The sequence below is a fragment of the Crinia signifera genome, chromosome 3 (assembly GCF_055691185.1).
Source record: "Crinia signifera chromosome 3, ASM5569118v1, whole genome shotgun sequence".
NCBI classification, from domain to species: Eukaryota; Metazoa; Chordata; class Amphibia; order Anura; family Myobatrachidae; genus Crinia; species Crinia signifera.
This window is the reverse complement of record NC_139219.1, coordinates 140,021,150-140,036,614: the sequence shown is the minus strand read 5'-3', so window position 1 is coordinate 140,036,614 and position 15,465 is coordinate 140,021,150. Positions and strand designations below refer to the sequence as shown.

At 45.4% G+C, this 15,465-nt stretch overlaps 1 long non-coding RNA gene across 1 annotated transcript; it reads right to left on the bottom strand.

Annotated features, from left to right (window-relative positions):
* Nucleotides 1-4,107: 4,107 nt before the first annotated feature.
* LOC146062586 (uncharacterized) lies at nucleotides 4,108-5,483 on the bottom strand. The gene is made up of 2 exons (XR_014471410.1): nucleotides 5,385-5,483; nucleotides 4,108-4,283 (listed from the first exon to the last, which is right to left on the bottom strand). It is a non-coding gene; the product is annotated as an uncharacterized LOC146062586 (long non-coding RNA).
* Nucleotides 5,484-15,465: the final 9,982 nt, after the last annotated feature.

Genomic DNA, 15,465 nt, shown 5'->3' with positions numbered 1-15,465 from the left:
AGATTCCTACCTAGGATACTGTTACCGACAGATTATTATAATATAGTGCGCTGCCAGTACGTCGCCAAATTTTAACACACTTTATTCTTACTTTGTAGTCACTTTCTTGTCACTCTATCTTGTGTGTTTTATATTTTGCAAATTTTAAATCAATCCAATAAAGGTTACATTTTATTTTTAGAGACCATAGAGGTGCACCACATTACTAGAAACTTTTCTCTCCTTTTTCCCTTGTCATTCAGTTTTCTTGTCTAGTGGTGGCATACCCCCCTTCCGCTAATTCACAATTATACTTAATGCTATATAGTATATTGGGGGGGGGGGGGGGGGGGTTTCGTTTTCTCCTCAAAATTTATGAGGGTCCTGTGCGAGTGACAACCTCCCATGTTTCTGCATTCTTGGTCTTATCAAACTATCCCTTTAAGCTGGGACACTCATGAATTATAAAGGGTCAGTGGCTGGCTTTTTTACATGGCTTCATACTATTGATCACTATTGAGAATGGTAATATACTAACCATCTTGTTACGTTTAATTGGAGATGTCCTATATTTCTTAAAAGTGCACATATAATTTTTTTATATTAGTCATAATAGGTTATGTATGGTTTTTTATATGTATATGATATTGTCTGATTCATCAAATAATGAATCTTGAAACTGTCTTTTTATACATTATTCTTCTTTTTACCAATCTATGAGTGTCCCTGTTTAGAAGGATAGTGTGGTACACTTACCATTTACAGTATTTCTGAGATCTTTTGCACATGAATCACATGCTGAGTAGGTGGCAGGGGAGCGTTCATGTGAGTTAGATTTATTCTGCAGTATGAAGTCACATGCTGTGTAATTATCAAAAGTTGTCAGGTTCCAGAGATAGTCACAGAAGCCAGTGTGGAGTTGTTATAGATAGATACTTGATAATATTGTTCTAAAAATCATGCATGCCCAGACATGTTATACAAAATATTATTACCTTCATGTTATTGCTACTTAATTGACAATAAATTTATTTATAAAATATCTTCTCTACATAACCACATTATTATAGTTTTGTTTATCGAAATGACTAGATAAGAATGTGTGAAAGACAAGTGTCTTTATAAATGAAGAGTAATCATTTATAATACAGTATTACCTAATATAAAATATACAACAATCTGTACATTGTATTTTATGCTTACTTTATATATATACACTGTAGCTAGCATGTGCCGTCAGCTGTGTGCCAACTAACACCAGTGATACCTGCTACACGCTCATTGGGGTGGCACTATTTAGTTCCTCATGGCATTGGGTCGACAACTGAAAGTCAACAGGGCAGGTCGACATGTCTAAGGTTGACAGGGTCAGAAGGTCGACAAAAGCATTAGGTTGACATTTTTTTTCCCTTTTATCTTTTTTTTTTTTGAGCCAACTTATGCCAACAGGAGGTACTTCATGCCCTACCATCCACTATGGCGTGGTGGGAGAGTAAAAATAGTGTGCTGAGCGCAGCGAGCCATGTGAGGGGACCTGGTACACTTAGGCAATGTCCAGGTCAACTGTGTTGACATTCGGGACCATTTGACCATCAACCTTCCCATAGTCGACCTAATGCTTGTGTCGACCTTCCAACCCTGTCGACCTTAGCCCTGTCAACCTCCAGTGGTCGGCCCAAAGCATGTCAACCTAAATTGGGTAGAACCAATGACCCTGACACCTATGATGGCTATATCTGCCGTGACAGCACTGTCTATGCAACAGTGACATCTACAGTATGGACCTTATTCTGGTCCGTGTGCATTCGATATTTTAGCTACTGTATGCGCATGTGCATTTCTGCACATGTGCATGCACTGGGTGGGTGGGTGCGTGCGTACACAATCAACAAATGGAGGGGCGGGCGGCTGAACGTTGGTAATGGGCTGATGACACGGGGGCGGGAGGTGGGCAGCTGACATCACCGGATGTCAGCTGCCCGCCCACTTCCCTCCGAATGTGCATGCAGATCTAAGGTTGCTCTGAGATACCTTAGATCTGCGTGCACGTTCTACATCATTCGATGATCGGCGGCCATCAAATGATGTGGGTGTTACGCCGAAGGTGGCGTATGGATGTTTATGTAAAACATCCATTCGCAACCAGTGCAAACGTATGCACATTGTGAATGGTGGGCCAGCTTACCACCATTCGCAAGGCAGGATCTGGTTCACTCGCAAGGGTGCAAATTCGCATTCAAGCGACTGAACCAGAATAAGGTCCTATGTCACACATACACAAACACACACACACACACACACACAGAGTGAGACATGGCACCATTGCAGAACTAGAGAATTGCATGCATTGTTTATATTTCAATGTGATACTTTATCAGAGTGTTTTGAGGTTTTTTTTTATCTTTTTTTAATTAAATGCTGCTTTATTTTTTTCTAATACCGCTTCCCCACTGCCTAAACGGGTAATGTCCCGTTATTTAAAACAGGTTTTTAAACGGTTAAGAGCCATAAAGACCCTTTCCCACTGCAGCTTTTAAACGGTAAATTTACTGTTTAAAAGCCGTTTTTGTCACATTCACACCTTAAAAACCCATTTAACCCATAGTAAAGATGGGGGGTGATTTAAAAAAAAACGTCGTGGGGTCCCCCCAATGCCGTAACCAGCACCAGACTGAAAGAGCCGGGGCTGGTATGAAAAAATCAGGGGCCCTTTAATGCCCCGCATGTCAGGACTTGTGGTTCTCCAAGTCCCAGCATGTGGGGGAGGCTTGCTGGGACTCATAGTTCCACAGTATAATACAATAGTTTTTCATCTATTTTTTACACAGAAATGGCCGGGTGACCACCGCTCCAGGGTCACTGGGGACAGCACCAGGCTTCAGCCTGGCCAGGTAAGTCCTGGAGGGGGGGACCCATTTATTGGGGGGTCCCCCCTCCCCCAGGACCCCTGGCCAGGCTGACCCGTCACAGGGCTGAATGCTTTGGCCGTGGGGACTTGTATAAAAAGTCTCCCCCCGGCTGTGGTATTACCCTACTGGCTGGTTGGGCCTGGGCTGGTTCTTAAAATACGGGGGACCCCTAGTCATTTTGTCCCCCATATTTTGTGAACCAGCCCCGGCCCTGGAGCCTGGGACTGGTTTTAAAAAATCAGCAGAGCCCTATTTGTTGGGTTTCCTAAATTTTTAATACCAGCCCCGGCTCTTCAGCCTGGTGCTGGTTACGGCAGTGGGGGGGGACCCCATGCCATTTTTGTTTTTAACCGGGTAGAACAGAGCCATTCTCACTGCATAGAAAATGGCTCTGAAACGTGTAGGACTCTGCTTTTTAAACATTTTGAAATAACGGTTATCTTTAACCTGTAAATCAACTCTGGCGCTTTCCCACTGCCTTAAACGTTTTAAAATGGGAAAAAAATGGCAATATACCGTTTAACAAGTGCGGTGTGAAAGGGTATTACCAATTTTGCATTGCCAATCCATGTTCTACCTGCCTTCACAACTTATCTTTAAAATGTGATGTAAGGTGAAAGTAATTTATTATGTATTTCCCACCCTTCTGCCTCAGTCCCTGACTTAGGCCCTTATTCTGATCTGTGCGGAAATTCCCGCATTCTTACGGAGCGGTCCGCACGCCACGGTGTTTTGCCGCATGCGGCCATCGTCCGTAGAAACGCCCACGTGTCCTCCGCATTCGGACGGACTCACTCTTTAAGAACAGGGCGTGTTTACGGACGACATACAAATCATGCGTGTGCGGGAGAAACACTCCGATTCGGCACGGTATTACAGAGTATTACAGAGTATGCTCGGGAATACCGCATCCGAACGGGAGCCAAGCGGTGCTACCGCACGTAAGCGGAGGATTTACGCCAAACAACCCACTATGAAGTATCTTCTGCAATACATCACATGACCCACTTATTCAATTACCTATCCTCATAAAAAACTGCTTATTTGGAATTGGAATCAATTAGATTCCAATATATCCTTACAAGCATGCCTAACACATGCATTGCACACATTAACCCTTACAGCAATGTAAGTGCAATGCTTTGTATTACACCCTGTGTAAAAGATTATAAACAATCTACACATATACTATTTAAAGTGCAAATAAAACCAACAACTGTGAACTTGCATAAAGAATTTTATTAACGACACAATAAACATAAATAAAAAAATATAAAATTAGAAATTAAAGAAGAAGGACTTTCAGGTCCTGCAGGTCTGCTTGCGCCAGCCGCAGATGGTGCTCCAGTCGCCGGAGGGCCCCATGCACACCCTCATCTGCCGGTGTGGTGTCATCTGTGGGCATGTCAAAGGGGCAACAATTAGTCATGTTATTCTTGCATACATTTCACATACTGCGACATAAATTGCACAAATGCTAGGTGACATGTGTGTATATATATATATATATATATCTATGTAGAGCATGGCTCCTCAAACTGCGGCCCTCCAGATGTTGGGAAACTACAAATCCCAGCATGCCTTGCCACAGTTTTGCTATAAGGAAGTGTTAAAACTGTGGCAAGGCATGGCGGGATTTGTAGTTTCACAACATCTTGAGGGCCGCACTTTGAGGACCCATGATGTAGAGAGATAGAGACACACATAGATAAATAGATATGACACATATATACATACATGCTAAGTTATTTACTACATACTGTATTTTTTGGCCTATACACTTTACTCTGCAGAAGACATAACAGTCATATTGTTTCTTCTCAGTCACAACCCACCCATGACTAACCAATGACAAGCAGGTCATGGGCTCCGTCAATAAGAACTTGTCACAATCTGCTCAGTCTAAGTTCAGTGATGGTTCGTGGCATGGGAGTTATGCAAATGTCAGGAATGCACAGTACACATCCTCAAAATCATAATTCTGTCTAAACCAACCTACAATTCTGTGACGGCCAAAAAAAAAACTGAAGTACAGGGGGTGTTTAGGTAGAGGAGGCTCCTGGGACACTGGCAACTTCTGACTCCATTCCAAGGTAGGCCGGGCCATACTCCATTTATAGCATACATCCTAGAGTTTATAAATAACATTCACCAACAATATAGATTCCACTATTTGATGGGTCATAATCCACGCTTGCAGCAGGTGAATTTAAGCCACAAATGATCCACTCATCCCTTTACTCCAGGATCCTGTTTAACTACAACGGTTATGTGGCAGTCAAAATGGACCTCCAACCCATCCCACAAACCGGTGTAATTCAGAGGTGTCCTGGATGAAAGGGATGCCTTGGACACCCCATCTAACCCGTACCTGTATCTGTAGCTACCCACTTTGGGGTCTATATGAATAGTATGGCAAAAATTTTTTTAACCAACAGTGCTACATAACAAATACCAGTACAACTACTTCATGAATGATGCATTATGTTAACATACCGATCTGCTCATATTCCGGGGCCTGGCACGCCTCCTCCCCATCGTCATCTGACTCCTCCGGGGCAACCGTGGCCTCCTCCGACCCCTCCTCCGCAAGCTCCTCTCCACCAACAACCTCCTCCTCCAACTCCTCCTCCTCCAACTCCTCCTCCTCCAACTCCTCCTCCTCCTCCTCCTCCTCCACCACCACCACCTCCTCCACCTCCTCCTCCGCCACCAACACCTCCTCCTCCGCAACCAACTCCGCTTCCACATCCTCCTCCACCACCTCCTCACGCACCTCCTCCTCCTCCACCACCATCTCCTCCTCCTCCACTTCCTCCTCCTCCACCATCTCCTCCTCCTCCACTTCCTCCTCCTCCACCATTTCCGACACCTCCTCCTCCGGCTCTTGGGCCTCCTCATGTGCCAGGGCTGCCTCCGCCTCTTCCCGGGCCTGTTGTGCTTGGGCTCGTGCTGTGTGTTAGAAAAAAACATCATGGTCAATGTGGGGTCATTGGGGCACATGTATTAATCCATAACAAGACATACATGGAAGGGTGATAATGATGGCAAACGATGCAGGAAAGTAGCTCCTTACTGTTAATGGATTCCAAATAGTGACATTTAAATTAGTATGTGATTGGTAGTAATTTGTTCACACATTACAACCCAGGCATTTATCAATGTGTAACACATATTAGATCTGGCACATTGTATGCATCAGAATCCTCAATGCTATGCCATTACATATAAAAGCCACATGACTGCATGTTAACCAGGAAGAAGCACACATAACAGTCTATGGACTTTTAAACCCATGGACACCCACTTATCATGAGACACATTTTATTGTTTATATATGCTATGTTGTAAGTGCGAAATTTCATAGCTAAAATACTCACACTCAGCTATTTCGCCCCTGAGTTGGTGAAGCAGCTGGGGCTGGCGCCTGCGGAGGTCCGACCACCGCCTCTCCAGCTGCCCGAGGGACCTCCGCACCCGAGTGCGGGCGTAAATTCGGCGCCCTGCCGCAGCATAGGCCCTCCGCTTGTGCCTGTTGGTTATAAAGGGCCCTGCACGGCCCAGCCTTGTCTCCATGACGGAGACAAGAACTCGCAGCTCCTCATGCGTGAAGGGTTCTGCCCTTCGTGTCTCCGCCATGTTGACAATGGCATCTATCAACCAATCAGGTGGTGGCATTGGTTGATCACAGTTATTTGTGATAATAACTTTATTGTTCATTTTTACATTAACAGCGTCTCTGCGCCAACACAAATGGTGACAAATTCGCATGCCTTCAAAACCGTAGTGTTGATGTATGGCAATGAACAAATCTGATATATATAAAACACAGTGTGTATGCCCTTAGCAAATCCAATAAGGCCGCGCTCCGCCAAGCAACGCGTGCTATAGCTTAGCAACGCATAGCTGTAGTTAGCATTAATTACTCTATGCATCTATGTGTATGCGTACATTTATGTGTAAAAGACACATACACACACTTGCAGGTATCCTGAAACCAGCATTATACACCAGCCCTGCCTGCCTGCCTGCCTGCCTGCCTGCATGCTCCTTGAAATGTTGAAACATGTGAATAAATTCCAACATCATATATAGATATATATCTATATATGCAAACAAATCATACATCAACACAGGAAATAATCCCCAACACATGATAGCATAAATCAATGTACTCACCAGTCATCAGGGATAGTATCAACTACAATAATGAAGATATAACAAACACATAAGATCCCTTGTCCAAGGTATAATAATTAGCACCTATATTGAACTTCCCCCAAAACTAAACTCACTATTTATAGGGCTGTCACATGCGTGGTCTATAACAGTAGAGATGAGTATTGCATGATTTGTGGCCTGGATTATCTAAGGGATTGGGCTACTTTTAGCTTGCAATGAAACGCCACAATACCACAGTAGTCATGAATCAAATGTCATGTCATGCTAGAAAATAGCATGTGTATTGTGCAATAGTCACAGGTGTATCAGAAGATTCTATGCAATGTTAGCATTGGTGACCAGTATTTCATGTAGAACTTTCGCCAGGTTTTACACAATGGAATTTCAGCCACCATATGCGGCGCGAAAAAACAGCGACGTACGCACACGCACGGAACGCAGCTGCCGCTGATGTCCGCCAAACAGGATACACAAACAGTATATAAAGGGGTATTAGAAGGTGACAATGTTGTTGCTAACATGTCTGGATCACAACCAGAGGTGGACCCAGATCTGCAGCAACTATTTGACCAGCTGGACTCCAGCACCACCTATGTGCCACTGCACATGCGGCCAGTGGGTAATGAGGAGGCTGCTGGCCCTTCTACAGCAGGGCAAGCTGCACCTGAGCATTCTACAGCAGGGCAACCTACACCTGGCCCTTCTGCAGCAGGCCAACCTGCAGCTGGCTCATATGCACCATCAGCAGAATTGGTTGGAACACAACCGGGGACTTCACAAGGTAGTAGCATGGCCAGCACTTCAAGTGCAGCGACTGGTGCCAGGGGGCGTGGCCAGGGACGTGGCAAGGGGCGAGCCAGGGCAACAGAGGAACCAACTACAAGAAATAAGGCATATGAAGCACAGGAGCTTGCCATCCTGGTTCCCCGAGCACGTGATTGGATAGAGTGTCCATCCGAGAAGCTGACACACACACGCCGATGGAAGATTTGGGAACAGATAACGGCAGAGATTAATGCAGTTGCGCCACAAGTTCGTGAGACGGACCAGGTGAAGAAGAGGCAAGTTGTTTTGTGATACATGTGGCCAGTAATAGCCAAGTAATGATTGAATTGATGCTTATATGCATTTTGCAAATGGCACATGAGGTTGTTACGATACACATACATTATTGCCATGTTATTTCCTTGAGAGTTAGAGTAGGGTGATTGTGAATGTGTATTGTAACGGTTGATATCATAGTTGCATGTAATATTATATATGGGACATTAATCACATGTTGTAATATGTAGCACAGAGCAATGGCTGCAACAGCTAACATTGGGAGTGACATGTATTAATATGTCAACTTACATTGCAGGTGGCAGGACTTCAAAACCAACCTGAAGAGGAAAATGACCAAGCGGTGGGAACACAGCCAGACATCTGGGGCCGGCCCCATGCCATCAGGGCTAGAGCTCACCCCCCTGGAGGAGATGGCGGAGAGCTGTATCTCAGTTGAGGAGATCAGGGGGGTGAGCACGATGGATAGCGAGGCCCCAGCTGAAGTGTTTGCGTCTTTTCTGGAAGGTAAATATTGGTCATGCCATAAACTTGTGCAAGTAATTATCGTAGAATGTCTCCTAATTGTGTTTATCTTTTCACACAGACACCCCACCGCTTGGTGAGGACTCTGCTCAGGAGGTGGAGGAGTCCGTGCCACCTGGCCCCAGAGGTAGGCCTGTGCAGCAGCAGGCATCGGCCCAAGCCGATTTGGCCGCCTTGGCCCAGGTGCTTGGGGACATCAACCAGCAGGGAGACTTGGCATCAGAACGGATGCGTAGGACCGAGGAGATCCTGGCGAGCTTGGTCAGCACCCAGCAGTCCATGGCTGCGAGCATGCAGGCCATGGCTGAGTCACATCAGGCCATGGCTGCAAGTGCTCAGGTGCTGGCCGAGCAAGCCACCCGCCAAAATGATCTCCTCCTCCACCATAATGAGCTTATGGTGGAGCTGATTACCAGCAACAGGGTCCTAATGTCATCCGTTTCTGGTGCATTACCACCGGAAACACTCCCTGCTGGCAGGAGGGGTAGACCAGCCAACCCCTCCACATCATCTGCTCCACCTGCCCCAGCATCTGGCCGTCCCCGAAGAGCTGCTGCACAGGCCAAGGAGCCTACCAAGGCCAAACGTGGTCGGAAATGAACTTGTGGCTGCATTAATCTCCGCCGTTATGTGTTCCCAAATCTTCCATTGTGCTGTGTGTGTCAGCTTCTTGTGTCCAATCACGTGCTCAGGGTAACCAGATGAGCCCTTGCTTCATATGTCCTTAGTGGTTGGTTCCCCTGTTGCCCTCTTTTGCCTGCCATTACTGTCAGCTGTACTTGAAGTGATGGCCATGGTACTATCTTGTGAAGTCCCCGGTTGTGTTCCAAATGATTCTGCTGATGGTGCATATGAGCCAGCTGCAGGTTGGCCTGCTGCAGAAGGGCCAGGTGTAGGGTGCCCTGCTGTTGAATGCTCAGGTGCAGCTTGCCCTGCTGTAGAAGGGCCAGCAGCCTCCTCATTTCCCACTGGCTGCATGTGCAGTGGCACATAGGAGGTGCTGGAGTCCATCTGTGTGCAAATATATATGTTTTGTATTATTATTTATTTTGCAGCATTCCTGCCATGTTGTTTATTGTTTGTATGTATTATTTTATGGTCTTTGCATCACACTGGCATTGAGTGTGACATGAATATAAATAAATGTGTTTACTTTACCCAAAATGTGTGGTTTCATGAGTACATGTCGAATACACATGTGTATTGATAGTATTAATATTCAGTCATGTCCATTGTTAGCAGTTTTTAAGTGTGGGACAAGTACAGCATATGTGGGGGATTACTAAGGTTTCCTTGAAGCAGCAATGGTTTCAATTAAAGCACTGACAAGCGGCCTATTAGTGAGTAATGAGTAAAGGAGTAGATTCTATTGGGTTCAGGTGTTAATGGTTGTAGTCATTAGGCGTACGTTCGCATACCGCATGAACGAGTGGTGTCCGCAAAGCAATAGTACACTTGTGGACACCGCACATTTCTGCCCTTTTTGATCGCGTGCATTCGGAGTGGTTTCCGAATGTACGCCCCCCAACATAAGTGTACTCCCCCGTGTCCGCCCATGTTTCCGCCCCGTTTTGCCCACTTTGAAACTACGCCCATGTGTCATTCCGCATGACGCCCATAATACGCCCCTATTTCCCGAATGATAGCGGTGAACAGTTCTGGACGGTCTTTGTCCGAACTGGTACCGAGTCAAGGCGTGGCACATGCGCGTTGCGTTCTCTACGCATGCGCAGACGCCGTAAAGACGCAATCCGTAAGAACGCGGTAAAGTCCGCATCAATCAGAATAAGGGCCTTAATGCTTTGTATGCAACTTCATTCAAAGCAGCACGGCAGAAAAATGCTGTTTTAGTCAGAACTTGTGATCTCGCTCTGTTTCAAGATTTCTTTGAAAGTTAAAATTACTGACTTAAATATTTATAAAAACTTGTCCTCATTAACTTACTAATTAGCAAGTTCTCGTTTGATCGTGAAGTTCATTAGAAATAGCAGCTGGAACAGTGCTTTAATATTGCACATCAAAATCTTTGATAAAAGCAATAATTAATATCAATATATTTTCCCTGTTCTTTGGAAATCTTGTCAGCCCAATTAAAAAGTTGAATGAATGGACAGAAATTTTATTTATTATGCTAATATAAATTTAATTGTATGTGTCCTAAAAAAGTTTTTAACAGGAACCGAGTATTGTGTCAACTATTGTATACTAGAGATGAGCGGGTTCGGATCCTAGAGATCCAAACCCCCCCCCCCCCCCGAACTTACCTAATACGAGGCCGGATCCGAGGAGTTCGATGGGTCCCCGCAATTTTCAGAGTCCAAAACGAGGCTGAAACGTCATCATCCCGCGTTGGATTCTTGCAAGACCGGATCTCTATATAAGTCCCGGCTCCGGCGCCATCTTCAGTCTGTGTGTGATAATCGGACAGCACGGACGTGTGTTCGGGCTGTCTGAAGCAGGAGGGGGACAAACACCGGAGGGGGACGCTATGGGGGCTGCAGGGGGGGACAAACAAGGGGGAACTGCCAGGATACTTAACTTAATGAGGGCTGCAGGGGGGGGGGGGGGCAGACAAGGGGGAACTAACAAGATGCCAGGATGCATAACTTAACAAGGGCTGCAGGGGGAGGACAAACAAGAGGGAACTAATGAAAGGGCACATACACTAAGGGGGAACTGCTGAGCGGCAGGGTACATCTACTAAGGGGGAAGTACAGTACTGTGATGGCAACTATACTAAGGGGGAACTACTGAAGGTACCACTACTAAGGGGGCATTAATAAGGGTGCTATTATTATCAGTCCAGGGGTGCCCGCATGTGTGCCGTATCAGTCCATGGGTGCCCGCATGTGTGCCGTATAATTCAAGGGGTGCCCACATTTGTACCGTATAATTCAAGGGTTGACCGCATGTGTGCCATATAATTCCAGGCTTGCCCGCATGTGTGCCATATAATTTCAGGGGTGCCCAGTGTCCCGTATCAGTCAAGGGGTGCCCCCATGTGTCCTGTATCCAACCCTTTGCCCTTTTTTTAATGAAAAAAAAGGGTAATTGTTTCCTAGCACGGCGTCACCGATTTTAATTGTATTGATCGCGGCCGCAAAAATCACGTCGATCGCATCGCATGCCAACCAAATCGCATGCGATGCGATCGACGCGATTTTTGCATTGGAATCAATGTAAAATGGTCCCTGAGACCCAATTTTACATTGATTTCAATGTAAAAAGCCCCGAAACCCCCCATTTTCATTGCAGACCCCCCCCCCCCTCATGGGGGAAATGGCCCTACATTGTTAACGCCACCCCACAATTGACGCCAACCTGAAGCGTGGCGAGCGCAGCGAGTCCGCGAGGGGCGGCGGTACACGTCCTCCAACCTTTTCATACCCCCACTATCCACGTCAGGGTGGAGTTGAATTTATAAAGTGTGGCGAGCGCAGCGAGCCACCGAGCCCGAAGCGTGGCGAGTGCAGCGTGCCCCGCGAGGTTACGCGCATAACTTCACAGGTCCTCTTCGGCCTCGGTGGCTCGATGCGCTTTATAAAATCAACTCCACGCCAACGTGGATAGTGGGGTTATGAAGAGGTCAGAGGAAGCGTACTGCCGCCCCTTACGGGCTCGCTGCGCTCGCCACGCTTCGGGTGGGCATCAATAGTGGGGTAACGTTAACAATGGGGGGCATTAACCATACTTAATACCCATGAGGGGGCTTATACAATGAGAAATTGGCCATATTGGCACATTTCCCATTGTTCCCTATGTAAAATCACGTTGATCGCGTCGATCACATCGCATACCATTATAATGGCATGCGATCAACGCGATCAATGCGATTTTACCTTTAAAACTCATTTAACATTGTTCTGTATGGGAAAATCGCGTTGATCGCGTCGGTCGCATCGCTTGCCATTACAATGGCACGCGATGGACGCGATCAACGCGATTTTCTCTTTACCGGCAATTAAAGCTGGTAATTGACAGAAAATCGCGTCGATCGCATGCCTTAAGTACCTTAACTTAAGACATGCAATCAACACCGACGGGGGCCCTGCTAGGAAACAAGTACCAAAAAAAGTTTTTTTATTTTTTATTTTTACTGCAAAGGCTGTTAAATGTGCTGTGTCAGTCCAGGGGTGAGCCAAGAGTGACGTATAATTCATGGTGTGTTGCTAAGTCTGCCGTATAATTCCAAGTGTGCTGCTCTTTTTTTTAATTAAAAGAATTTTAAAAAATAATTTTTTTACTGCAGGAATGTTGCCATGTCTGCCGTATAATTCCATGTGTGCTGTATCAGGTCAGGGGTGCCACCATCTGTGCCGTATTATTCCTGGGGTAAGCCAAGTCTGCTGCATAATTCATGGGGTGCTGCCAAGTGCGCTGTATTAGTCCAGAGGTGATGCTAAGTGTGCCATATCAGTCCAGGGGTGATGCTAAGTGTGCCGTATCAGTCCAGGGGTGAGCCAAGTCTGCCAAATAATTCCTGGGGTGAGCCAAGTCTGCCGTATAATTCATGGGGTGCTGCCAAGTGTGCTGTATTATGCCAGGGGTGATCCCAAGTGTGCCATATCAGTCTATTGTTTGTGCCGCCCACTTGTGCCGCTTATCATAGTTATCCAGCTAATTCGGTGCAACCATTTGGCCAGTGGCGTAAGTTTGTTCCATTTGCCCGGAGGCAAGATATATGTTGGTGCCCCCCCAAACACACACACATACACAACACAAGCCAATAAAACCTTATATAAAATATATATTTCTGTTAAGAAATATAGATAGATAACACATATATCTCTCAGAACTCAGCCACAGAAGCAATATCGTTGGCTTTTAAATAACTGATTTATACTTGCAGGGGGAGGAAAGGTGCCCCCTTGCCTCCCAGAGTTCTGCCTCTGCTTTTGGCCTAAAAACAATAGTGTGAGGTGTTCAGAATAGACTGGAAATGAGTGGAAATGAATGTTATTGAGGTTAATAATAGCGTAGGAGCAAAAAAAAAAAAACAAATTCTGCGATTTTCGCAGTTTTTATGCTTTTTAAAAAAAAAAATCAGAACCCAAAACCCAAAATGTTTAGGGGGTGTTTTGGCAAAACCCATTAGAATCCAAAACCTGAAGGTAATCAGATCCCAAAACGCGAAAAGTAGCCGGTGCATATCCCTACTGTATATGTGCTCTTCCTACATTTGTTTTTTCACAGAGAATTCCCAATGAATGAAATAAGCAGCAGTATAACTCACAAATACACATTCACATGGAAAACTTTGGAAAATGTATTTAATCAGATGTTAGAAATGATCAGTAGTTTTTGCATTCCCATATATGGCCGACACTATATTGTGCCGCTATAGAGCTTCCTGCTTTGACTCTTTACTGAGGAGAAGCAGGAAGGAACACAACAAGATGTACTAATATCTTGTTTGCCGGACTAAGGGAGTGAAAACTCCCAATCCAGAAGACCCCCAAAGTGTATCAGCCTACGCTGATGTGCGGTGCCTTGCCTCCTAGCTGGCTTACTGGGCATACTCAAGATCTCATGTGGACCTTTTGACCATGTTCACCTTTGCCCCTGTCGACATGTTGTATGTCGAACTTTTGTTTGTCGACCATTTGACCCTATGAACCTATTGCATGTTGAACTAATGACTGTCTATGTAGACACTGGAATCAAGCAATAAAATTGGAGTAAAGGCACTACAAAATACACTACAAAATTTTCCCAATTCTCATGCGCATCAGACCTGAGTCGGAGGTTGGACCTGCATGCAGGTCTGACATTCGACTCCGACCCCCCTTTCAGCGGTGGGGAACAGTGGTTGCATGCAATACATCACATGTGAAAGGACAGCATGCGATGTATCACATGCGATCCTGTAGCCGGGTAGCCCAGAAGGTTCCAGGCGACTCACAGAGGATATGATGGCCATACACTGCTGTGATACATCGCAGCATTGTATGGCCAGCTTTAAAATGTGGTTTAGAATGAGAAGGACATGTATAAGCTCAAATATACAGGAAATAAAAAAAAATATTTGTTGGCTACAAGCAAATGCAGCCTTATGAACCCTGCATGCAGATGTCCATGGGATTTGGGAGCAGGAGGGGATGTGGTAACATCCACCCTCTGATTTGAAAAAGGAAAGTTAAATGCTATAACAGCTCAATGCTTTTAGATTGCCCCATTCAAACAGACTCAAGCCTAGGTAATTAGGCTTGGAGCAGTAATGAGCAATTTACTGAATTCCTGGCCCCGCGTGTCCGCTTTGGCACATGCACAACTTGGTCTTGGTCTACTACCAAGTGCAGATACAATGAAAAAAAAACCTGACATTTATTTCCAGAAGAAAATAACATTATTTTATTTATCTCTTTTAAATACATAAATGCATACTAAATTATTGGTGATTTGTCTACAGTCTACCTGCAGCTCTCTTTATTTTCAGTTGCTTTTAGACATCCTTAATTCTATTCATAAACCGCTTCATTGGTGCCCCTGCTTAATGTTCCAACCAAAGGCAGAACTACTGTTGGTACAGCTGGTGCAATGCACTGGGGCATGCAGCCATCCCAGTATTAGCAGTACTATTAATAATGAATCAGATTAACTCATTACAGTACCTGCAGCCAGCCATGGGCCCTAAAGAAGAAGGAGGAGGAGGTATGGCTGGAGACCTCAATCTTCACCACCTCTGCTCCTCACTGTGCTGGATCTGACATTTAAAGGGACTTAAATATCTAAAAGGTATGCATATACCTAATCTTTCTCATTAAAAGTTTGCTATATGATTTCTGCAAGCCTTGAGCTGGTGCAGTAA